This window comes from Bombus bifarius, unplaced genomic scaffold, assembly GCF_011952205.1.
Source record: "Bombus bifarius isolate JDL3187 unplaced genomic scaffold, Bbif_JDL3187 scf7180000007978, whole genome shotgun sequence".
Taxonomy (NCBI): Eukaryota; Metazoa; Arthropoda; class Insecta; order Hymenoptera; family Apidae; genus Bombus; species Bombus bifarius.
In genome coordinates this window covers 3,124,684-3,151,386 of record NW_022884363.1, presented here as the reverse complement: position 1 = coordinate 3,151,386, position 26,703 = coordinate 3,124,684, and the positions used below count along the sequence as shown (strand labels likewise).

Here is a 26,703-nt window from a genome sequence, read left to right as displayed (position 1 = left end):
TTTCCCGCTCTCTCCTCTTACCTCGCTCCGTCCTGCTTGCTCTTGCATCCACGATGCATGCGCATATTACGCCTGCACCGAGCATCGATCATACGTGTTGTTATTTTCACGCCTATTCCCTCGGTTGAAACAATGTTTCGCGTCGAAACGCTGCCGATTGTTTCGATTGGTTCGACGCACAGCCCGGCTAATTATAACGACTGCCTTTTCGCTGAATAAATCTGTGCAACAGCACCTCCTGTTCTATGCACGAATTTCCCAGTGCGGTAGTCGTAGTTCTACCTGGCAACACGGTAGCCGTCGCTTTTATTTGGCTGTTTTATTTTATCTGCCGAAATGCACAACGATCGCCTCCAAATCTCAATAAGCATAAATCAGCTGGATTCAAAGGAGATTTCCAGCAGCAATAACTTTTAATCGCTATTGCGATTCAAAATACGATGCGCGAGTGGCGTGTTCTTTCGAAATAATCGTGCTGGTGGATGGAGTGGAGTGCGGAGGGTTAGGCTGCCGAGCGAGGAAGAGAAGAACGAATGAGGCAGTAGGCGCGGAGGAGGAGGCTCGCTCACAATAGCCGTGCTTTGCCGCTCATTAGAGACGGGGTCATAGGTCGGCTGGAACCGGCGCTTTGTGCCCCTCGTTCCTGTAACTCACGTACAAACAATGTCCACGCACGGAGGATCCCCTTTTCTGCCTGTACGCGAGAGCCAACGTAGCCCGACCGTGTTCGATCCTTTGTCCAAAAGTCAGCGGCGTTAATGAAGGAGCTTTTTTTGTCGAGCGGCTGACCCCGCTGTGGGCGTAGTCGAGTGGCCAAATCGAGAGCAAAGTATCCAAGAGGATCGACGCACCACGATATATGTATTCGTTTCCGGGATCTCAGCTGCGCGTAATTTACAGTGATTCGGCGTATTTCCATCTTCCTACGGCTCTCGATTCTCACATTCTCCGCCAGATACCTTTTCAATGTGCAACGAACGAAAACTGTGTTCATTATAGGAGGAAAAAGTTGATTAAAATTTTCATACTTCTTTCAATCGGTATCTAGCGTGTACAGTTCGACCGGTCAAACTCGATAAACAGAAAAAAAAAAGAACTCCGGCAAAGAAGAGTTTACCTCCACCTGTCGACGCCGCCTACTCGCAGATACTTTTCGTTTCAGATTCGCTTGGCTACGTTATCCATCCACGATTCAAAGAAACGTTGGGCCAACGCGAAGATACATCAGCTTCGGGAATCAAAAGGGCTCCCAAGCAACTAATCATCGATTAAGCGAGCGTCGGACACGGAGGTGGTGGTCGTCGCGGAGCGCAACCACCTAGCTTCCACGGGGTGTTCCTTTGTTCTCGGCCGTCCCACACGGCCGGGTTCCATTGAACCCGGTACGATTATAAATTGCCCCGTGAAAGCGTGGCCTGGCCTATGTGCGGCCGGCAGCGTGCACTTTCCACACGCGTAACGCCCGCCAAGACAACGCACACGTACACGGGTAACAGCCCGAGCGAGCGGGGAGACTTATTTACCGGAGGTACAGGCTCCACTTAACCCGTAACCTCCAGCTTCGTATATCTTGTCGACAATGCGTACACCGATGAATTCAATACTTCCACCCCATACCCTCCCCCATCACCGAGCTTCCTCAATAAACTCCGACCGGAGAAATATGGCGCTGGATCAATGGTACTTTTCACCGGGTCTCTCTAGTTCCTTACCGCGCACAGTTCTGACTCTCTTCGTGGATCATCCTTCGCGTCTCTCGTGGGTGGGACGCGCTGGGTGTCCGACCATCTCTTCTCCGTCTTAACACGAAGGCCTATTTTCTTAAAGTCGCTTGAAATTTCTCCAAGTGGTAATTGACACGTGGCCAGGTTTGTTCAACGGTGGTCGCAATAGCTAGATTTTTATCGAATCGCGGAGGAGTTTCCACTCGACTCGGCTTGTGCTTTGATCATAAAGTTAAATCTATGACGTTTTCACTTAGACTTTACGATGTTCATTTCACCAGTGATCGGCGAGTAGATATTCGATATTTCTCGTATAAAGATGCTTGCGTGCATTAATCTCGAGGCACAGAGGCCGCAATGAATGCTAATTTCTCGAGCATATAATAAAGCAGCCTGGATTACGGTGGACAGCTCGAACGGAATAAGACGATGAATTCAAATCGATACTCGTTTCGGCGAAGAATCGCCGAGTGCGATCAACGTTCCTCGAAGAAGCTCCAGGGAAAGTCGGTTCGTGGGGGCATCGTTATGAAACAAAATCATGTACCGACGATCGATGCTACCGATGCGATGTCAGGGCGCGTCCCTTCATCGTACGACTTCTATTTTTTTCCGGTCTACAGCACGATGCTCTGTGGGCGGAACATTATGTAGCTGACGAAAGAGAGACCGCACGGCAGATCGATTTGCCTGAATCATCGTCGAACAGTCGATCCTACCAGCGCGCTTGGATCTTTGCCTCTCGTTTTGTTCGTCTCGTTCGTTCCAGGTGGATCACGATCATCCGTGGGCGGGACGTTGCCGAAAGAACGCGAATCGCCTCGATTGAATCATCCTCGGCCGTCTTCGAAGCTACTGGCCCGAATCGGTCGGTCCTTCCAACGAAACTCGTATCCTCTTGGTCCTGCTTTTCGAATTCGCAAGGAGACGCTGAGTTATCGGCCAATCACAGCCATTTTATGAGTGTAAGGTAATTGAATGCGTCGAAATCGGACTCGATTCGTTCTCTTTAGCCTGCGCGCGATTCAATTTCTCGCACACGAAGTTGGTAAACAGAGAGGAAGCGTCGAACTTCGGAAGACGAAGCACCGATTTCACCGTGTCGAAAGATTCCAGCTCATAAATCGTGCCTGTGCAACTCTGGGCATTGAGAAGGAATCGGGTTGCAAATCGTGCGGATCGCTACGTATCAAGATATTTTGGCGAGAAGTCATAACGCAATTGCTCTCGTTTCGACGACCGGAATATTGGCGACGATTTCGAAAACTCTTCCTTCGCGTTGACTTTCTTTCCTCTTCGCGGTTTCGAGCTTTCAAACGGTATATGAAGCGAGCAAGCGGCAGTCATCTGTGCTACAGTTTAACGTGAAACGTGGTTACGATATAAATAGAATATTCTCAAGTGTTTGAGAAAAATAAAACGATATCTAGATTTAAATCCACCTAATTGTTCTCCCTCGTCGTAGTCGTTTCGTTTGTACAATTTTGCCGATGAACAATGCCAATACGCGAAATCCTACGATGCTAAGATCGTAAGAGGAGCTAAAGGGGAATGTTCGTTTCGATGGTGGAAAATAGTTTGAGACGCGCTTGGCACGGAAGTCCAAGAGCCGATATGCAACGAGACGCAACGCAGCGCAACGCACTCGAGCCAGGACTGCCAGGAGTCTTTCGTGCAGCTACGTGGACGTCGTCGTCGTAACAGCCGGTGAAAGTCTTGCCCGCCAGGATGATTGATGTCGCGGGCGCAGCTCGCTCAGGCCGGACAAACCTCCCTTCACTTCATCGCTGACTTCGAATTCCTTGTTTTATCGGGCAAGAGCCCCTCGTGGTATAAATTTCTAGCGGTCGATAGCGGGCATTTTTGACTCGCGAATCGGTTCGTGAGAAATGTCGTTGGGAATGCTGATCCGCGGCCGCCTCCGGGATATTAATAATCGGCTGCCGGAAAAATCGACGAGCAGCCGCGCGCGACCACCGATCGAATACCTGCACGATATCCGAAACAAGGATGAGAAACCGTTCAAATGCATCGTGAATTATTTCGGTACAAAAAGACGCTTAAATAAAATATAGTCTTTAAAGGAATCCAAATTTCGAGAGGAATTTTCTACGGAAAAGAAAATAATGCGACAGAAATGATGAATATTCGATGAATTTTGGACATCTTAAGACGAAAAAATACATAAATTCTTGGTAAATTATCCTATTTTCCTTTATATTTAATAGCTCATGATATTTGCTGCAAGATCGAAGCTCCAGAATTAAGCCTTCTCTATCAGAATCTAATTCATACACGAGATACGTTACAACATGCAGATTACAATACGCAGCTCGTTCGACACCGATCGCGAACATATGTTCCTCGGCATTTCTCTAACGCTCGCGTTATCGGAATCCAAGCTAGCGAAACTATCCGCGTTCGTCGCCATTCGAAGTAGCCCGATAAACTGCTTGGCAATGCATCTTGACACGCTACAATGCCTGATACACGACGCGTTCGGTGAGCAGGGATAAAAGTCAATTATGCACGAAACGTTCCGTGATATCGACGTACCGGTTTAAAACCACGAATTCACCGAGGTGTTCATGAAAGAATACCCGTGGTTCAAGCCATAATAGAGGCTTATCGGGATGTGAAAATAAATAATTGGCACGTAGATCGGGACGAGCATGGGTCGTGCATAAAGATCGCGGAGAAAAATACAAGCTGAGAGAGAAAAAAATAGGCTTGACGATCCACGGTGTTCGTGTCGACCAGCGAAAAAGTAGCCGAAAAACGATTATCGGCGAGCCTTATCATCCTACGGTATCCCCAATAAAATGGTGTCGCGGACACATAAGTGGCAGGCAGTCGCGTTGCACTTGGCGGCGGTTTATACTTGGAAATGACATCACCGGCAATCTCCGGCATACACCTAGCGCGTAATCGACGGACGAAGGCGTATCAGCTGTGTCGTATCTTATTTCCGTCTTGTTCCCCTGCACTGTGTGTCTTGGCCTGGTCTGGAGAGTGGCGAGCACCGAGAGTAGTAGAAAATGAAGCGCAGGCGGGACAGTTCGCCGAAGCGATACGACCGAGAAAAACCACCAATACTATCTCACGAGATGAAATTCGTTTTTCTTTTCCAGTCATGTTGGTTCGGTGTCATGATTCTCTCTCGGTTATGTCGATTCGGTAGCGGGACGGACGGACACGATTTGAGAAAAACACGACGAGATAGTAAGCGTTAGATCGCCGAGAAAAGGCAACGAAAGGGGCAGAGAGAGAGAGAGAGAGAGAAAGAGAGAGGGAGTGCAGGCCGCGTGTGGGTCGCGTGTCGGCAAAGCAAGCTTATGCCTGGCCACGGCTAGCCAAGCGTGAGATGACGAACAACCTTGCCGCGATTCGCTAATGGTTCGCTACCGGCGCGCGTATCCTTGCACGTTCTCTGCTTTAACTTCGGACTTTGCAACGATACGCCTATCGTTCGTGTCGGAATAGATATCTTGCATTTTTAAGACGGTCTTCGAAAACCGATGCGAAGCTGTTCTCTCTGTACTGTGGCTACTAACGACCAGTATTTCACCGAACTGAAAATGAATTTATTACAAGACGATTCGGTCATTTATCCTGCTCTTCGCTTCTGATAGTTGCGAGATGGAACAATGTTCGATCGGTATGTGTCGTAAGAGCTGCGACTCAAAGTAAACGCCAGCTGTGGCTAAAATCGTTCAAGGGTGGCAAAGGCGATGAAACTAGGTATATTTTGAGCAGAAACACGAGAAGATCTCGATGGAGGACTACGGTGAGCAGAGGACCGAGTACGAATTCACGTTTCCGCGAAACTGAAACGCCCATTCGCTGCGCATTCCTAACTTTCTTCTATCCTCGAGGGATCGTCCGAATAGAGAGCGATTTCCTTTCTTTGAGCGTGTCCGGATGGACGTTTTGGTGGATCTAGAACCGGGGTCAGCGATTCGTGGAAACGGCGCTGGCAGAAAGAACCGTCACGTTCAATTTTAACGACGAAACCGACGGATACGCTGGAATTATTAATCAGCCAGTTCTTACAGGGTTGCCGATCCTCGGGGATATAACATTAGCAATTTCATTCCTCGCGCTTCCAGGATTCGCATCGATATCGATTATTTAACGAACTTCTTCGCAGTCCACCGGACGCTTTCATATCGTCCGCGGAGCCAAGGTTTTGCCCGCTTCTATTTAGCTCCCCTCCGCGGCCCGTTTTAATTAGTCCGAGCAGTGGAAACCAGGCTACCTCCGTTCGAATCGCATACCTTGCTCATCTTCCAGAAGAAATCAAAGAAGCTACGATGGAACGAGCAAGCGTGTATTCGTAAAAGCGAACGTAGAGATATCATTTATAGAGAATATTTAATCGTAGAATCGGATTTACGCCAATAATACTTTTGCAACTGTAATATTTACGTTGTTAACGAAATAGTCGTATAATCTAACGTTCGAGGAACAGAAGGTATCAACAAGGTAGTTAACGTACAGACACTAAATTCAACGATAACCAGGAATTCTTCGTTCATAGCAATCGCGTTAGGTCGATCTTACAATTCGTGATCATAAAGTAGCGGCATGCTTGAGCGTCGTTCGACCAAACCGTTAATCGTACCCTAATCCCCTGGTCGCAAGCAGGCGGAGAGATCGAAATCGAGGGAAACTGTTAACGTGGCTGATGAGCCTCGCGGGTACACACCTGGACCACGCGTGAGCCCACACACGCACGAGAGTATAACCTATCACGCCTCCTCGCGTGACGTCACACTTGGCTATATCGATGTTGCTTCCAGAGGAGGCGGGAGCGAGGGGCAGAAAAAAGGCCTCGATCAGCCAGGGAAAAAAGGAGTGACCCGAACCGGTCCACACCGGGTCAACAGCATACACGCCACCCCCGTAGGGCCCATCGTGCAACGACTTGACGCGCATCTAACGGGTGTTTCTTCAAAAATCTGGGACACCCGTATCTCGCGTCGTGAACGTGCCAGGAATAAATATCCGAAGGGAGATGCACGCTTTCCTCTTTTCTTTTTTTTTTTTTTGGTATAAATAAGCAGTTGCGTGTCTTTCGGAGTTCCGTATTTATAATGACACCTGTTACGAAAAGGAATGTTTCGTATTCATTCATGCCGAAGGTTTGCGACTTCTCACTCTTAAGAAGAAGAAGAAACAAATTTTTTTAAATTAAAAAGCAAGCACAGCGAATGTCCCAAGGAAACTTAATCGAAAGTTTGATCCAATTTTTGAGCCATTAATCAGATTCCATATCTCTTGTAAACTTTAATACATATTCAAAGGAGACTTCCGTGAATGTAACTATCGATGTAACCAGTGATCGGAGTTACAGAGGATGTTGGGAATACTGGAAGTATGTAATAACTGGTAGCGCTCGATGCGATCTAATTTACATTTTAATTTAAATAACTCCCGATGCAAGCTATCCAGATATCAATGATTCCAATTACATACAAGTCGGTTCTCCTTGAGAAGCTATCAGCCCTTCGATAACGACGCAGATCTCCGTTGGACCTAATTTCCCTCGGAGACAATTACGAAAACCAATGGGGTCGTTTCCCTGATAACGTATCGCATTTGTGTCCCATAACGTCTTGTTTATTCGACTGAAATCAACGAGGTCGAGGCGCATATGGGCAGCGAAGGTATCTTCATCTCGTCTGTCAGCTAGACACAGTGCTTCATGATTATCTAGACAGTCAGCTTACTACCTTTATCAAGAGATGTAATTTTACCAGAACGCGTCCAATATACCTGCATTATCCCGCACGTAAGTTGGAAATACCGTCGAAATCGGCTATTAAGTTTATCGAACGTTTAAAATTCGCGTTCACTGAGCTATGAATTTTCTTCGCTCCCAGCCATGACGAAGGCCACTAAATCAATACCTCGCGAGCTGTCACGCTGAAACACGAATCGTTAGTTGGATAACTAAGCCTCGCTGACAAATTAAAATCGTAAATATCACGAGGGCACGACTCCCAATTACCAACGTTGTATACGTCTTTCGACGTATTCACTTCCTTCTCATTATGAATAATAAACAGCAGCGCGTAAAAGTCATAGTTCGATATTCAGTGTCCGAGTACGTGTACATAACAGGAGGACACATCCTACTCGTAAAAGTACGCATGCGAAAAACGTGACGAAGAAAATTTACAGCTCCTCCATCCTATCTACCCCTTCTACCATTTCTCGTGGATGAGACGGCTCTTTCACACAGATCTTTTCGTACACCGTTTGAAGAAGTTCGTGGCCATCTCGGTAAATTCTTTGATCTTCCTCGAGCTCTAAATTGTGCGACGCGACACCGCGATGAGCGAAGCGAACGATACTACAGCTGTCGTGCGAATGCTACGATTTGTCTCCGTGTTTCGTCCCAGCGAGAATCACCGTGTGAAAGAATTCTTATGCCGTGAGAACAGGGTTGCTCACCCCGTCGCGGATCATTAGAGGATCGACAGTGCGTTCTTTTTCGCGATGTTCCCTGATTACGCGAAACTCGATCAACGTTTTGCTGCCGCGACGATGCAACGTGTTTCCATGTAATTGCCGCGATAGTCCCGGCTGGAATGCGCGGAAATCGTGCGAATACCCTCGATGTATCGGCAACCACGAGAAGAGCAAAAAGTACTTTACAACACTGATAGCAGGTTATTAGCGAATCGTCGTAGGACTGTTCATCATCGCGCGCCACGGCGCCGCTCGTGCGTTCCTCTCGCGAGTTTCTCTCTCCGTTTTCCATCGTATCCTCGCAGCTGCTTCGCCTCCTTCGCCCGTTTTTCTCCCCCTTCTCGCGTCCCCTCGCGGCTGGTTCTCGCGGCTGGTCCATTTCTCGAAGTCGACCGAGCCGCTCAATTATCCCGCAGGAATACAAGATAATAATTGTGAATATTAGCGGCGTTTCGGAAGTTTAATGAAAAGGACGTGGCAACGCGAGCCGGGAGCCGGTAGCAAATTATTCCTGGATACTGCCACGCATACCGGTGCCTCCGCTTTTACTACTTCGCCGGCTATCCCGCCATTTATCATTCCCAACGTGCAATCGAAGCAGCGCGCCGCACGCCAGCCAATGGGAAAATGAACGCGTTGCCAGCTGAAAGCTACCGGCGCTGTGCTCTAACTACCCGAATTCCCCCATTGCTCGACCTAGTTGTTCTCAACTATGGAGGCCGGATTGCCATTGATTTTGCTACTTTACAAGCTATTCCGAGCTGTTCTGTTTTCCGTGAAACGCTTCATGATTCTACGATGATTTAAAAGCGAAAAGAATAATAATTGCACGTTCGTGTGTATAGCGTCGTTATAAATAGATAAATCGTGCCGAATGGTATACAGCATCGTCACTGCGAAATCGTAATCACATGGCGTCCGTCGTTCGCGCCAATAGAATTGTCCTTTCATTGCAAGCTGACATCTTCCGGAATGCACAAAGCGTTTAATTACCTTTGGTGACTCGACTCTTCAAAGCAAGCAGTCATCGCAGACTCAGGATGCGAGAATCGACAAAAGCCCGAGCAAGAGAAAGGTAGTCAAATTTACAACAGCGGAGAACAAAGGGAGCTGGGCCATCGTAAAGAACGTATCGCGCGGTATTATAGAGGGTGCCCGTTATTTATTACGCATAAAGATTCGCGCCAACGGCCAGACGTTGCTTTACTTTTCGTGCCTCCGTTCGCGTACCGTGACTTAATTATTTATTGCGCGTAAAGGTGCCAGAGAAGAGCGACGCGGTCGAGCAGAAAATCCTTCCGAGTCTTGGGGGCGCATCGAAAAGCCTGGAGACGCGCCAGTCTTCTCCACCGTCTGGCTAATTTACAGCTACGTTGATTACCTCGTAAGTCACACCCACAAAACAGAGAAATTTCTGTGGCTCGTTACGATTCAACGGCTAAATCCTAGTGTTTAAAGTATTAACTTTTAAGAGTGCAGGTCACGATACAGGGTGGTTTGATTCGACTAAACGATTAGTCGTTTGTAATCCTTGCTTCGATCTAGGTAATTACTATTGTTACGTCGGGCGACACTCTACCTAGACCAGGTCACATACCGCGGACAAGATGGGAACCAGATGTCCGCTCATCCTTACTGCGTACCCTCAATAGTCTCAAGGACCCATCATAAATCTCAGGAATTTGCTAGCTAAGGTCCTTCAGACCGAATAAACATCTCTTTACTGAATCCTTTCTAAAGCTTATTGTTACTACGGGAAAGTTAGTTTTCTCACGTATGATGCTTCCCACTAGCAACTCTCTCTCTCTCCGGGGCGGTTAGCACCCTTCCTCACCAACCAACCTAGAAAATGAACCAATTGACAGCGAAGTCTTTCCCTCATTCTCCCAATAAAGCCTTGCCCTTGACGGATCAGCTCTTTTTTTGCAGATTAGACCCACCCACGATTAGCTTTCCTCCGATACAGCATCGCCACTTTACCTCACTTATTCTTCGTCGTTAAAATAGTCAACATGTCATTATCGGGCTTCTATACTTGAATCAATCACCTACTTAACTTGTACAGACGCATCAATGTAATTATCTTCTTTACAAAGTTGTTGGAACAAACATTAAGTTATACCTGTTAATTCAGTGTAACCTCAATTGAACCACCCCTATTATCCTAACGGAAATAGGGGATGGATCATTTCGTGGCGTCGATTATCTAATCGTAACGGGAATTTACGACTCCCATTGACGTGCTTTCTCGCGATCGCGTCTCTCCGCGAGTGGTCGAAACAACTATGTAAATGCTGCAGAAAGTACAATGGAGTGCCAATATCTTTTGTAGCTCACTGTACTTTCGCGTCATGAAAATGGAAAGTAGCAACGGCGACATCAAACGCCCGATACTCCACGCGACGAAAGGTTTCTGTTCTCTAACATTGTCTACTTCTGCAGGATCGGTTTCGCAACGGGGAAATCGAACGAAAGAGAGTCAGAATAGCGGCGCGAACCGAAGCAGGAGCAAAAGAGAAGGCGGAAGCGGCGGCGGCGGCTGCGGCTGGCGATTCCGTGTTCGGGATTTTCGAATCGTCGAAGAAGACGGACGTCTCAATCGGCGGCGCGGAACGTCCACGGTGGTCGACAATGGCGAGCAATCGCATATATATCCCTGGTGAGTCGGTGTTCACGCCTGCTAATCACCCAGGGTTCAGGCCTCGTACGAGGGTGATTAATGGATCGAGGCCGCGTCTCGGGTACCGCGGGACAAAGTTACGAGCGAACCTACCGCAGCCCTATATCAATCCTGATTTCCTGAGGCTGCTTTCACAAAGGAGCCCTTCTCCTTCCCTTCTTCGCCTCGCCGCGGCCCGACCCAGCTCATGCCAGATTCCTATGGTACAGTACAATGAAGAAGCATGCGTCTTATCCTGTCCCGATTATTCCCTCGCCGGCCCCCGACACAAATTATATTAAAATGTACATGGGAAATGCGGTGCCGCGCGTTCTCTACCAGCCTCGTCGCTTACTTTTCGGCAGTTTCGAAGAATTCCAATATAGGATTTCTTTTCTCTCCTGTCGCTAGACTCTGGATATCTATGCAAATTCATATCCTCTTCTAAATATATCGTAAGAGATTTTTCTATTTTGACCTACTAGAAAATATCACGCTACTTGCGATTATCTACGTATCTACGTGTGCTAAGGCCAAACTTAATTTCTCTGTTATTTATCCGATCTTTCTTAATTGCATCTCTCGCCCTGACGAATGCTGGAAGACGACCAGCGACAGATTTCTACGGCGCGTTTAAGCACGGCAACAAACAAATTGGTCGTATTAAAAAACCAATATCAGAATGAGCCAGCCGATTAACAAGACAAACCGAGTGCCAAACAAAATGGCTCGTTCAGCCGCCTGGCTCATTGGACGCTAGTCTGTTCTCGACAAGAAGGTAATATCTGCGCGCGTTACGCGGAATTGCGTAGATGCCGGGGCGCCGGGAAAAATATCGCGCTGGAGAACGGAGAATCCCGAGGCGAAATATCCGCAGAATGCACGTCGGGGAAGCGAGAACGATTTCTCACGGTCGCGCCTGACTAGTTGCGCTGGCTTGTTCGAGGATCGATTGTCGCGCGGCTCATCGATTAGTTTCAAAGTGACTAATACGGCGCCGTTCAATTTGCAAATCCTCCGCAGAATGAGCACGCGCCAACCTCGTTTTAAAACGACTATCCAACTACGAAAAAGTTTTCGTCCCACTGAGCATATTAATATCGCCTGGCTCTTAAACGCTCGAGTTATCATGTACATCGTGACCATACATTCGTAATGTGCGAATGAAGTCAAAGACATGCTAAATTGCGTTGGATTTTCGAGAAAATCGAATTAGAAGACGTTGATACACCGGTGAGAAAAGAGGAAAAAGAACGTGTTGTAAGATAAGATGTGTATTCTCGGAGAAACCAGGACCATCGTTAACGTCGATCGGTGATCTCGGCGTGACCGTGGGAGAGATTGTTTATCTCATCACGATATTCCCGAATCTCGCCAAGGTGTACGATAGTCTCGTCTCTAGGAAACACAGAGATCGTTGATTCTCTTTCGTCGCGTTTTCTATGGCGAAGACATTTATTTCCTGAGTGTAGGAAATTTAAAATGAATTATTAGATTGACAACTAAGTGATTGTAAGTATTGACAAAATCCGCAATCATTTAATTGTCAACCTAATAATTCATTTGAAATTTCCTACAATTTTAAACGTCAAATTAAACATTTAAAATGCCCTATAATTCATTTTAATTTTCCAACCCAATAGAATAAAGATCGAGAGGTATTTCAACCCTTGTAACTTTGCCTAGAAGCGTATTTCTTTCGCCAAGATAATATTAATACCTCGACACGGTATAGCGTTCAAACTTCCACGAAAGCGTGTATCTTTTTCAGTGGTAATATTAAGTCGTCAGGGTACACCTACGCCCTCCGGGAGAAAGGGGACGGCAGGGGAAACATCGGTACGCGTATTCACGTAGGTGAACCGCACGCACCGTGGAAAATGCAAACGCGATAAATCTTCCTTCGTATACGACGCATAATTAGCTCGCTGCGCCCTTTGCCGACAGTTTCATCCTTCTTCTCCTTGGTAACGGGGGACGCGTTCCTCGAGCAGCGTAGCGAGCGCGAAAAAATACTTCGTTCTCGTTGAAGGCAGATCGAGAGGTTGTTAGACTCGCGATAGAACACGTACGATCTACGATTGATTGATTAATAATTGAAAATACATTCTACGTACTCGATCAACGATCTTTCCATCGACTTTCTCTCGCGATATAGCAAGCAAATGTATTAACAAACCAATATGATTTGAGAACTCTCGCCAATTATAAAATCTTTTGTACAAATCGAGCATCTGGCCTATCGTAAGCTGATGCATGTTCAGCAGCTAGTATTTTCACTCGCGCCAAGGGCGTAAAAAAGAAGAGGAGATACGCGTTATTTATGGGGTGACCCGATAATTAAGGTCGGCATCGCGCGAGCAGAGAAACAGCGCGTCGACGCAATCGCGAATAAATCATTTCGCGACGAACGAGTCGGGCGTGGCCGTCGAGGAAGAGGGTTAATGCGGATCGCAAGGCTGCCCGCGACAATTCATTCGCTTGTTCTCTCTCGTTCCGTTTGCACCTGGTTTAACGGTACCCCGACGATTGGCCGACTCGCCGCGATTGCAGTATCACGTTCGGCCTGCGTGTTAATGCATTGTTGATGAGCGATGCGAACGATGTCGTTCAGGTGGCTGAAGGAAACGAGGGACGATCCGCTCGAAGGTTAAAACGTAGCGGAAATTCGTGTGTTTGTTGCGCCCTTCGTTTCTCTTTGAGCAACCCCCATAGCGACGAATTCCATTGTTTCGTATTCAATTCTCAGAGATGCTTGGTTACTCCCTTATGAGAAATGTTAATGTCTAATATCAAAGATCATCGGGAAAATAACGTTCGAACGAAAAAGAAAGAGAGGAACGGTAGCTATAGTTATCGCGGTGGTTACAAATGGGCGATTTCGCTGGCGCATGGAGAAAAATACGGATAATGCGCGTCGTAACAGGTGGAAACGGCGCATCTCCGGTTTCGTTGATGATGCAGTGTTCGCGATACAACGCGTAATTTGGCAGCGAGCTTCGTATATTGCGGAGTAAATTACAGGTTCGTTAAATGAAACATCATTCTCGCGGGCTGGATACCGCGCAGTTTCAACTACTTATTACTATTTAATAGGATATTATGCGTCAGTATACCGGGAAAATGGATAAATTTCACCCGGCACCGATGATAAATTGTTCATTAATGAACGCTTCCGATCGTATCAATCATTCGAAGTTAATCTGCCTATAAAGTCGAAACCGAAACTATCGACAAATGTAATAACGGAAATTGATCCGTTTATCAATAAAAGCAGATATATTTAGAAAGGGAATATATAACGCAAATGCGAAATATAATCGACGCTCGAAATCGGAAACAGTTCCGAGACTAAAACATCTACGATCTAGCGTGATATTCTGTCGGCAACAGAACAGAAAAAGGTTAAACGAAATGCTGCATCTAACGGTGACATCGTATCTTCGACATGTCGATTTCTATAACCTTATCTGTAATCGAAGAAATTCACGATCTTGGGGTAAAAGAGGCAATAAACTTTAATTAGATGATGATATGGACAGATGACGGTAAACGAAACATCTGTAACACGCGGAGAGAACGAAGAAGCGATATGAATGAACAGATCGAGCCGGCGAACTTTCGCTACCAAGCGTAAGTAGCGAACTGTCTGACTTAAATTGGTTCACACGGTACGGCCAGACGTCGCTTACAGGCTTAACCTTTCCTATCTTCATCGATGAACCTATCTCGTGTGACAAGCAACGTCAGATTTCTCGCCGCTTCGATCTTAACCACCGATAGACACACCTCTTATTACCCGTTATTCATATTCGATACGTGAACGTCGATAATAGATTGTTCAAAGCTCTACCGATATTTAACGCCACGAATGAATATTATTCTGAGAAATCAGTCAAATAGTAAAGAACTTAAAAGATCCTTAACTTGGATCCAGCAATGAGAACAGAGTTACATTATAATTAACGAGGATAACGGTGGTCAAAGAAAGATGCACGCAAGATCGGACAGAAAAATCAGGGTCCGCGGTGGAAGTGACAAATGGAAACACTGGCCAGGAACCAAGAGGTGGATAACCCACTTAGATAGGAGTCAATCAAAGGAATCGGACAGGCCGAAGAAACCCAAGTATCAATGTTTGTTCTCGCTCGAGGACGAGCTCGCGATAGATTGAGCTGTCACAGCGAAGATTACATTTGTCATAAGACATAACCGTTCTCTTCTGTTATAATCTATGATCGCGCCGGCGATGTCCCGGGACAAATCGTGGCGAGACGTTGCGACGTCTTTACTTAGGCGTGGTTCACACCTACTCGAATCGCGAGGATGCCTTGTACCGCGATAAGTCGACTCCTACGCTCGTGTCTTTGACTAATTAGCTCGTCATAACGAGAAGTTAATGTCGATTAATTAGATACTAAGATGCTTGTACGTGGCACCTGGATCCATTGATATCCGATCCTATGAGTTACAATGGAAATTATCTGCTCGTGAACCGAAACTAACGAAGCGACAGGTGACAGCGAAGATCGTTATCGGACTGCAAACTTTCACGAAAATTTATCTTTTTGTGTGCATAATTAACGAAAGGAAAATTTTAATTCGCACGATTGAAATATTATGTGAGTGAAAAGCATCTTACCGAATAGGAAGGTTGCAGACTCGAAGATTACATGCAACACTTTGAACTTCACTAAGGCACTTCAAATTTTTGCGCAATTCTCCATTAAAATTTGCAACCGGAGATCAAAGTGTTGGAAAATCACAAGTCCTACTCGTCGATCATCCGTCAAAATTATCGTTTGATCGCGGCAGCATATGAATGAGAGGGCGGTTGTGAACGAGGCCTAAATGGACGATGGAGGAGTCAATGTTGCAAGCGAATTCCTCCGGGCTGGTTGCAAACGCGCTCATTATGCGGTGACATCTAAACGCGTCTACCGTATGCCAACGTGGAGGATCACGCGATCGTTCTCGCAGCCGGATGTTAATTTAAGAAGGCGGCTCTTGAAGAACACGCCCCCCGCTGAAACCAAGCTGATCGAATCTCGCGTTCGACTCTGAAAAACGTCGTTTCCCATGGAACGATGGAAGCGAGGTCGAGGATTTATCACCGCTCCGGGGCCTCGCGTGACGAACGAACGAAAGCTTGCCGTGCGTCGGTGACACGCTGAAATAACGACTGACGACTCTGTCGGGTAATTGTTTCTTCCTTCGTTTCTTGCCACTTTACAACCACGGCAAATTATACGTTGCTGGTCGTTTTGTTCGTTCTAGATTACCGTGTGTTTATCCGATCATAATCTCTTGCATGAGATCAGATTTTCAGGAGATCAGGATCATACGCGTTAATCGCTTGTTACACTACTGTTACGTGCCGATCGCTATTCATAATAAATTTACATTTAATACGCAATTAGGAGACATTGAAAATAATACGTCTTGTTGACTCTTAGTCATCGAGTTAAATGCCGCGAGATCTTTCTTAAGTTTTTAGTTATGCAATGGGCACGTTTGACTTTCAGATACTCTTAGTAGATATCATTGAGCGAACACCGTAAACTCATTAAGTCTTAGATGTTTTTTTCTATAGCACCCTATATAAATTTCACATTTAATGCGAAATACGCTTCTACCGATCATGACGGATAGTGATGAAGTATGTTTCAGGGGATTCGAAGGCATCGCTGGGAAGACTCAATTTAAATCTTCGTCGAAGTTGAAGGGCACGTCGCTATCTTAATCATTCCCGTGACATCATTGTACTTCCAGATATTGTTCGTACTTCCGCAAATTGCTATTAATCGCAGTCGATGATTAATGACGACAAGTCGCGAACCCGATATTCCTTGTCGATCGGTCGATGAATAATCGACTGGAGCGCGTTCGTTTCGCTCTATAAACCGATTATAAAAAGCGACGTTCGCAAACGATCGCGTTACTCATGTTTCTGCAGTACGTTCCTGCAGATCGCGAGAATCGAAGTATCAAAGAGCAAGAAACAGTGGAAAATGGAAATTAAAAGATTAAGTACAGCGTCGATATCGACGTCCGACGAATCCTTTCTCGTCGTTCTACGAAACTTTTTCGCTGCAATTCCATTCGATTAGATCACGCGTGACTCGGTAAATGGATCTCGAGTATTTTGTCACCGGTCGTTGTTAATAAAACAACATGAAAAAGTGTCGTAGCTATTTTAAAGACATTTTATGTGAAAAATGGAATTACAAAACTGCTTTCTAATTTAGCCAACATGTATATCGATCCGTGTAATGAAACGATTTGTTAAGAAAAATAATTACTTACTGCGGAGGAAAGAGGCAAATAAAAAAGGATGCAAGAGAAGCACGGAAGATCGGTCGGCCGATGAAAATCGAACGGACAAATTTCTCGATTACGCGTACGCGCTTGGGACAAGATTCTACGGTGTATCGACGGAAGCGAGCGGGCACGATAGGAATCGCAGAGACGACGACGTGGGGATCGGCCAATCGCGGACGAGAAATCGACGAAACGGGGCGAGACGATGCGTCGAGTGTTGGTTCGCGGACGACCGATAATTATCGAGAAAACGCGTAACGCCCAGTCGATGATTAATTGAATATTAACGACACCAGTGTTGCTCACTGTAATTAGGTTTTGAGAGCAACTTGTTCCTTTGACGACGTTGAGAAACGATTTTTAAGGTCGCGAGCGCCGAATGAAAATCACCGAATTGGATACTTTGTCGCGACACCTAAGATTCTCCGGGTGAAATTTTCGTGGCGACGTTCGGCAATTTGTCACGAAACATCAGCGACCCCGCCTCGAGCGAGGAGGAGATAACCGGTGGCAAAAAATTCCCATTAACACCTAACAAATTGCAGACAGAAAGGGGCCGATCGAAGCGGAACAAAAAATAGGCAAAATCGAGACTCGTTAGCGGCTCGTTAGCGAAACGATAACGCAGTTCTCGCTGAAGAAAATTGGATAAGAGAACGGATAAACCGTAGCGAACCAGTGAGTCACTTTCAGTCGATACAAGCTTTGCAACGATACCGTGTGAAACTGGAAGAACATCGATTCGATATACGTATTACACTGTATACAAGGTTGGCGGTAATCGTTTGTGGTGGATCGACGAAAGCCAGGTAACGCAGAAATTTCGGGGTAAGCTTAAAGGTCGTTCTCGCATCGAGACCGCCGTCACACGGTGGCAAATTACGTCGACCGATTTCACGGCGGCCACCTCTTAAATGTCGGTCGTCAACTGACAGGCTAACGATCACGTGGCCGAATTGATGACTACCGTTACCTTAATCACAGGTCGGCAATCGCGGCTAACAAGTTAAGGATCGGGCCTGTGTAGTCGCGTGTTGTAACTACACGAGGCCATCGATCAGATCACGTACACTCCTTTCGACCCGACTCATCCTTCCAACGTTCTATGATCTGCGATTATTGGAAATTCGATCGCGATAATAAGCAAAGGATTCAACGTATATACGTTTAACGGAATTTTTTTTCCCACCTTCACCACGTATCTCGTCGATCGAAATTTCAAAAATTTCAAATTTAAAAAAATGGTCTGCCGGTACGACTCTTGCTCTTATAATTAAACGTTTTAGTCAATACGTTGATGACACCCAGTGCACCGCTAATGTCGTCGTTAAAGCATCCTATTGAATGGATCACACGTAACCGATGCAGTTGCGTCTTACGCTCCCTCGGTCGCGTTTGTTCGACGTGATCGGCGCAAACGAGGAGATGTTCCTGTCGGATCGAGCGTTTATCTCCGATCTGTCGATCCTGCGTGCACGCTCGCTTCGCTATGCCGAACGTTCAACACGGCTGTCCCCTTTCTCCTTCGCTCTTCTCCACGCGATACCTCGTGGCAAATCACGTTCGCTATTTGCTTTCCTAGATGTTCCCTTTGTGAACAATTGCAACCGTTCAGACGTTGTAAATAATTGTAGGGATTAAAGCAAATTGAAAAATCGAGAAAGTACAAATGTACTTTTGTATACTAAATGCCTGAGGTTCCAGAGAGGCTAATCAACCAACAAAACCGAGGGGTACCAAAATGAATCAGAGTCCCTGGAGACTCGCGACAAAACGAATTTCATCACCGCCAGTTATTAATTCCCGGTGCTGTGTTTTTCTTGGACAAGGCGCTCGCATGCCATAAATATGACAGCCATAAAATTCGACCGGTCACGTACCACGGTTTTTCTCTCTGCCACGTTCTGTCGGCCTCCAAGGGCTCGAACGGTAATTTTTCTCTGCGTTACGCAGTTTATAACAATCTATAATGCTGCTACGGCTAGAATTAATCTTCGTGCTATGCCTACGATCGATAAGAGATTAAATAGTTCGTCGTTTTTTGGTAACCGACTCGCGATCGTTTATTGCACGTCGACTACTCTGTCTTTTTCTTGGACGATACAACCTTTGAAATATCACCTAAGACAATTGCGAGAATTTCTCAGTCGTCTGAAATACTTCTCCTCGTAGAATGAAAAATCTCCCGTGTAATTAAATGCTTGTAATTATACTGTGTAATTATCTCCTTTTTCTATGTGATGCATAAAAGAAACACATTTCCCGCCAAATGTCTGTCAGTCTTCGAAATTCATAGACCGAGCGTGTCGGATTTTGTCGACATCGCAACGTTCACAAATGAAATCCCGCTATCGAACGGTTGCACCGCGGCAGTCCGAGACTCGGCCACGAAATCGCCATCGAAATGGACGCGAGCAGATCCATCAATCCGCGAGTCAGTCGATCGATCCTATCGATCCGCTTGTCGAGGCGCGTAGGTACGCGCCAGCTCGAGCAAAGTACCGGGATTCCTGTCTCCCGACCACCGGACGCGATTCCCCTGGTTGTCGCGGACAAACGCGAGTGCGAGCACCCGCTCATCCGGATTACCCGAGGATACTTTCCCACGGGTTTTTCACGGTCGACCTTTTTCCACAGCCAGCGACGTCCACTCTCCCTGATGACTCTCGCGCTTCCACTATCTCGATCGAGCATCTACGATAGCGATTGAATATTGTTGTTTCCGAGAAACCATCCTGGAGGATTCCGGGAAATTGCGAGACTTATTGCGAATGGATAGAGAGACCGTGACGTGGAAATTGCCGGTAGAATACCGTCAAGATTCCCCGGAGGATCGTTAAGGAATATCACGAGCCGTGACGAAGTATTTATTTACAGATGTCAAGCCCTTTTTCTTTCATCGTGCAACCTAATTTCTCGGCTGTATGCTCATTCCGAAATAAGACACGTATCATCGACGACGTTACAGAAAAGGTATAAATAATACTAATATCGAGGTTCTTCGTTCGGGACACACACTCTGCGAAAGGAAACCACCGATTGGGCATTAATTCGCGATGTAGCCTAATTAAAGCCACCTAAATCTCTCCCACCGTATCGCATCGATGCCCGGTGATCTTTTATACATCGGGTCGGGTCGGTGAAGAATTCATGTTTTGCGCTTGTAACGAAGCGATCGTGGATGGTAAAACGACTAGACGGAGAGTCGACGCCCGATCCTCGGGATGAATATGAAGCCATAGATTATTCGTTTGCGCTCATCAATCTGCACCTTTTTCCCCGGGTTGTGCGGGGGGAACGACGAGGCGGGGTCTACGTGATCGGACGTTCCGTGGCTCCGATCCGCCAGGAACCGGCGATATTAACCCATTAACGTCTATAAATCGTCGCCGATGGAGCGTGAGTCGCCTGCAGAGAGCGTTTCGCGACGCGCATTTCCAATGCCGAATATCACGTGGTCCGACCTCGCGACGAGGAGTCGGGAGGTGGCAGAGGCGGCGACGGCGGCGGCGGTGCGACGAGAGCGGAAGAAAAACAGTCGCGTGCGCGCGACAGGGAAAGATAGCCTGTGAACCCACGTAAAACAAGCTGGAGGAGAACGCGTCACGTCTGCGGAACCGCTGCGGAAATGCCTGCTCGTGACTCCTCGGACGTCACGTGCCACGGTACCGTGCCTCGAGCTCCGTCCACCATTATTTCCCTTTCGCCTTCTCATTACCAACATTCAGCCAGCGGGCGACGCTTTCGATCGCGCCTCGACCTCGCCAGGAACGCGTTCTCAAGCGGCAGCGGCTTATCCATCAAGTTTGATAAGGGTTGAAAAGTAAAGGAGATTTTTTGGTATTAAAGATGAATTTAGTCGTTCACCATAAAGTGATTCTAATTAGTTTTCCAATTATTTCGAAGTAAACGAGGGAACGAATAAAAAAAAAAAAGTGCAGTTGAACAGTTTGGCTTCGAAGAGGCTTATACGTGAGAGAGATTCAAGGTTCTGCGTAAACGTGGCTTTGTAAACGCGTACGTGTGAGTGAGTGTCCATCCGCAAGTGGCGCGCGTGCTCGCAATTGAATTAGTGGCTGGAGCTGGTTAGAGTCAATTAGAATTCTTCCACGATACAAATTGATTTTGATCGCGCGCAGAAACGACGGCTCTCGCATAATGTTCAATACGTCGTAAATAATTTCGACTACGCAACAGCCGCCTTGCAAAATAGAATAAACATCGTACGAGCTACGCGTTACGAACAGATTTCAAAGATCTAATCAAACGGCACGGAGACTAAGTCGAATTTAATTGGCCGTCGTATTTGCATGAAATTGGTACTTGCTCGGAGGGTGTGTCCGAGGGATCTGCAGAAATTTCTCGCGAACGATTCTAATTGATACGTTTCAGGAAAATCCGCGCGTTGCCATTCGTGCGCCAGGTGAAATGAATTATCGCCAACAATTATCATCGAGTGAAATATACGACGGAGGAGGTCAGCCGAGGTGAGCCTCGTGACAACCTACGATTATTTCCAAGCGCACGGTCTTCTAAACGTAAAGACGGAAGAGGCGCGCGCGCCATGGGAAGTGAGAAACACCGTAATTATCGTGGTCGTTCGGTTTCGATCGGGAGGAACCCTGACGCCAACCATTCAACGGCTCGTAGCTATTTTCTGCGTTACTTACATTCCTTCGATCGGCCGAAGGTAATACTTGACTCAAACGTTCTTCGATATGTGAAAAGTTTGCAACGATAAGATGCCAGCTCCAATATGTAAATTGTATTTATTGGGAGAGAAAGAAAGATACATAGTATATGTATAATAGAACGTGTAAAGATATAATTGGTTCTTATTGTTGGCCAAATAGTAATAAAGAAATCGATATAAAGAAAAGGGAATACTTAGTTCCTCTGGTTCTCTAAGTATTCGCTTTGAAAGGTTGCACAATTCACAGATTACAAAAATCGAGACTCATCAGCCCATAAATCCTGTTGGCGCCGCAGCATCGAGCTACGGCACCGTCGATCGACGTATAAACGAATTTTCAAGAGAACGTTCAAAACGACGACGGTGTGATTAATCGTCGGGGGGATACGCGTGGATTAATTAGCGCATCCGATGAGCGACAGCTCGTCGAGTGCTAAGAGAAGCGTGTGTGCTCAGAGGTGTTATTAATTGATCACGGACAGCCGCTAATTGTGACTCTATCGTGGCTGAAAGCGATCCGAGCACGCGCGTTTTCGGTGATTTACGAGTAACCGCGGTTTCACGAACGCCGCCGAAAATTCGTCTGGCGCTTCGTAGTCTGCCCGCTTTGTCGTTACGTCGGCCACGAGCGCACGCTCTCTCATCCTTCACCTTCCTTCCTCGATTTCGTTCCTACGCTTGATTGCGGGTGACAGGTGAAACGTTTCTCCGTTGAGATAGCCATCGTTGGCGATGTTCGAACGCTTAGTAGTCATAGATACTATCGCCGATAAGAAACAGGAATAACGTGAAAATGGTTGCGTGAATACGCTCGATGGCGTTCTCCTAAAAGTGAGAGCTTGAGGAGCCTGGGACTATAAAGGTAGAGGTATTCGTTCCATCGTTGCTGACTCGAATTTGTTCTTAGTTGTCACCAACCTATGCGTATCTGCAATTAACTAAGTTGATACTAGGATAATGCCGAAAAGCTTGTTCAAAAGCTTTCGAATTTCTACGTCATTTGAACTCCGCGACGTTATGACATTTTCATCGTTGATCGACAGGATGTCGATGAAAGAAAGGAGTACCGGTAATGCACGGGAAATAACAAAATAAAGGAGTCGCGCCGTTTGCGTATAATGGAGCGGCGTTTTCGCGGTCGCGCAACCAATACGTCGTAACGTGTAACGACCGCCGTGTAACACCGCGCTCTTAAAGATAATGAGCGGTGTGATTGATCGTAAAGGTAATGACCATGGAAGCACGCCAGGCCCTGGACCAAGAGGAAAAAACTTGGCCCGACTCTGGTGCGATTTCCAAAACTCCGCGGGAGGTGCTCCCGTTACTTGGTTTTATTTTACCCGGGACCAGCCATTCGACGATAAAAACCGCCTGGAAGGAGCATTGTTTATATCCCCGTTAGCAACGTCAGCTCCATCGTAGCTCCGGAGAATTCGTTCACAGAGAGATGGGACAGTTTGTCGTATCGTATTTAATAGGCTTGGACGACCGATTATCGTTTAACAGGGCCGAAATAAAAAGATAGACGCGATGAATAGTTGCATTTCAAATTAGAATACCCTCGAGGCTAGTTATTTCAAAGAATTTTAAATTGCAAATGTCGATTGTTATTCTAGTAGCTTGCTGATAGGATACCTTCGAATCGCTAAAATATTAACTTCAAAATATTTAATCCAAAATGAAAAATGAGAAACAATGGTAGAAATGAAAACTCTATCGTTGTTTAATTATCGATAGAATAGTTCATGGTATCTGACGTACGTACCGAAGAAAAAATAATAAACTCGAGTTACTCGTCTTTCTACAGAACTAGACTCCTATGCACGCTGTTTAAGAAAATATCTCGTCGTTTCTCAAACGGTGTTTACATAACGCTTTTTTCTCGCCTCTACTCAACACCCCGTATAATTACGACGGATACAAGTTCATTGGAAAGGAACACGGTCTCGTTCAAAGAGAAATCTCCCTCTGGTCTACGTTTCATTAAAAATCACTGCTACTAATGAATGGGTAGAATCGGTTTCCCGTCTCACCGGTTCGAGAGTCATTTCGAAGCCATTACGCTGGTAAAGCGTCGATAATGGCCAAGCAAGGCACCGACGGTCATACAACGGACGTTCGAGCGGATATTAGGTGAAAAACAGATCGGTCCGTTTGAAGATCATTAGTTAACGACCGTTACTTATCAAACGGAGAATATTGAATACCACAGTTATACAAGTAGTTTCTAGAGCCGAGACTTGGAGAAATATAGCAGCGAAGACGTACGTCGACTTTGACCAGGATACGATTCGAAGAAATACGTCAGGAATAATTTCTTATTTTTTCCTTGCAACGAAATAGAAATTTCAAAGGTGGAAAAGTACAGGGGTAGTTGCAGGCGGTAGCAAAGTATCGGGCGGGGGTTGATGCAAGCGCAAAAGGAGGATAAGTAGAAGGCAGCTCGGCTGACTATAACGTAGGAGATTTCAGCAGAATTCATGGTTGCTTGATTACAAGTAATAAACCGAGCGTTAGGACAAGATTTATGAGCATCTGCGGGCACCTATAGTCCCTGATCGCCACCCTGGGGCCTTGTTTCTGTTGTTCTTTTGCCGCTCGCGGCCGAACCGGCCCTCTTCTCCACACACCGCGCTCGAATCACGCGCGAGTACCAACGAGATTCGATTTCTTGGTCGAAAACGGGTTCTGATTTGTTTCATCGGCAAAGTGAAATTCTTTAGAAGCATCTCTGATCCAACGATAATCGTTTCTATTTCATTTTCTATAATTCCGTTTGAAGATCGTTCGAACAATTTTCCATAAAAGGAGCAACCACCGCTTATCGCCGAATCTCTCATCGAACGACGAACACCAGAAAGCGGACTCGCTCTGAAATTTCTATAACAGCGGGCAACGTGGCGGCAACGCGAGCCATCAATCCACGTCTACCGGTCCACCCACGAGCGAGCATCGAAGAAACGCACAAGCGGCGATCGTCTTACGATCGAAACTCCGGTAGGCAACGCGCGCGATGCATCATCCGTTTATCGTATCACCGGGAGCCGGGTGCTCAGGAAAGTCTGATTCTCGTGTACTTTTACGTGCCGTTGCACGGATTCGTCATTAGTTTATCTCGCACGATTCTCACGGGCGAGGGCGTATCAGCCGCCGAGCCTATACCGATTATTCTTCGGGACGCCTAGCTTCGTTTTGCGATAGCCTCGACACGTTCTACTTTATCAGGAACGAAAAAGCCGCGCCATCGCGGCGGTTCGGTCTCCTCTCGCTCGTTAGCGACCACGAGCCCGATAGTCTCTGGGGAAACTAAGGATAGTTCTCCTTTGTTCCGAGTTAACTTATGGGGATCGTCGACTTTCTGTTCTCTATGCGATCTACTTAGATACGACAGAGACTCGGTCTTCATTCCTATCGTTGGTATCGAAACGTAAGTAACATTAAGAAGGTTGGAAGATTAGAACGCTTAGATTACAGATGTGTCTTGTTACTATATGATTCTATATATTCTTTCTGGTTACCTAAATTTTGTATCCTTTGTTAGATCCCTGTTGCTCTTCGATGCTCCTCAATTGTGTGTTCTCGCAATTTCTCATCACTATTACTCTCTAAGAATCTCCTATTCTAGGCAAACCTAGAAGATAATTCATCCACATCGATAAGCATTCGAAACATACTCAAAAGTTCTGCATTGCCGCGTCTACTTATTCGCGCGAATGAGACAACACGCGACTGCTTCGTTCTTATTTACGAGGATAATAACGATTTCCGAGTCGATACGTACACGAATCACAAATATCGAGAGGATAGTCTGGGATTCTGGGAGCTGGGTTACGTTTGCTTGGGTGGCCATCGCTATTCTCCACCAGCGGAGTAAGCCGTGCGCGCAACGACGTTGTAAATTGACGCGTTTACCGATAAACTGGCGTGTAGCGAATGAACTGCGAATTAATCAGCCGTCGGAGTGGGGCCGCGGGCTACGACATCGTAAACGGGACGGGGGAATATGTTTTATTCAAATTACGGTACAGGTGGACCCGTGCGCTCTGCCCAATGATCAGTAGGGATCTTTATCAACTGATCGCTGTGGATCACTGTGATCAACACCGGTAAATTATACTTTTCGTCGAGATTTGTGGAAAAGTAATCCCCCAGGAGAAATTACGAGACACCTGGAGTGATCTGAGAAGGCAAATGGAGCTATTGACAGTTCGCAATGTATTTCAGCTTCAGAACAGAATATTATACAATTAAACAAAAAGAGTATTTAAGATCGATTAAAATAAAAATCGAATGCTCCTTAAGTGAAGCGAGATATCCTCTTCTTGGTCTGCTACTTATCGAAAAGTTATTGCCATCGAGCACCTATAGTTAACGTGTATTCGATCGATTTCTGGAGCACATGACAGACATACGATCTTCAATAAGTATTATTTAACGATACCGTGAATTGCAAGCGGGTATCTTCGAAATTCGCGGTTATTTTTCCGTACGGACATACGAAACGAACGCTCGCGGGTCTGTTTCGAAACAACCAGTTCCACCGAAACGTCCGTATTTACGCGACGATGCTTCAGGAAATGCGAGGTACGTATTTAGCCGGTCGATTACCACCAGGAAGTTTCGAGCCCTTGGGTGGTCGTGACCGAGTGCGCCGTTCGAAATTCTGATAAACGATTGAGAACGAGCCTAGAGACCATCGAGAACCTCTGTTCGATGTGTTTCACGTAGTTATTTTTCTTCCGGAAATCGTTGATTTCCATCTACCTTGCGTGCAAGGTTCGCGTGCAAAATTTACTCGTGTCAAATTTGCATTTTGACAAGTTGGATAA

The 26,703-nt window shown here is 46.3% G+C and overlaps 1 protein-coding gene across 5 annotated transcripts in view; it reads right to left on the bottom strand.

The window, feature by feature from the left end:
* LOC117204314 (myocardin-related transcription factor B-like) overlaps positions 1-26,703 on the bottom strand; it is a 239,380-nt gene that overhangs the window by 81,124 nt on the left and 131,553 nt on the right. The gene's annotated exons all lie outside the window — the stretch shown is intronic.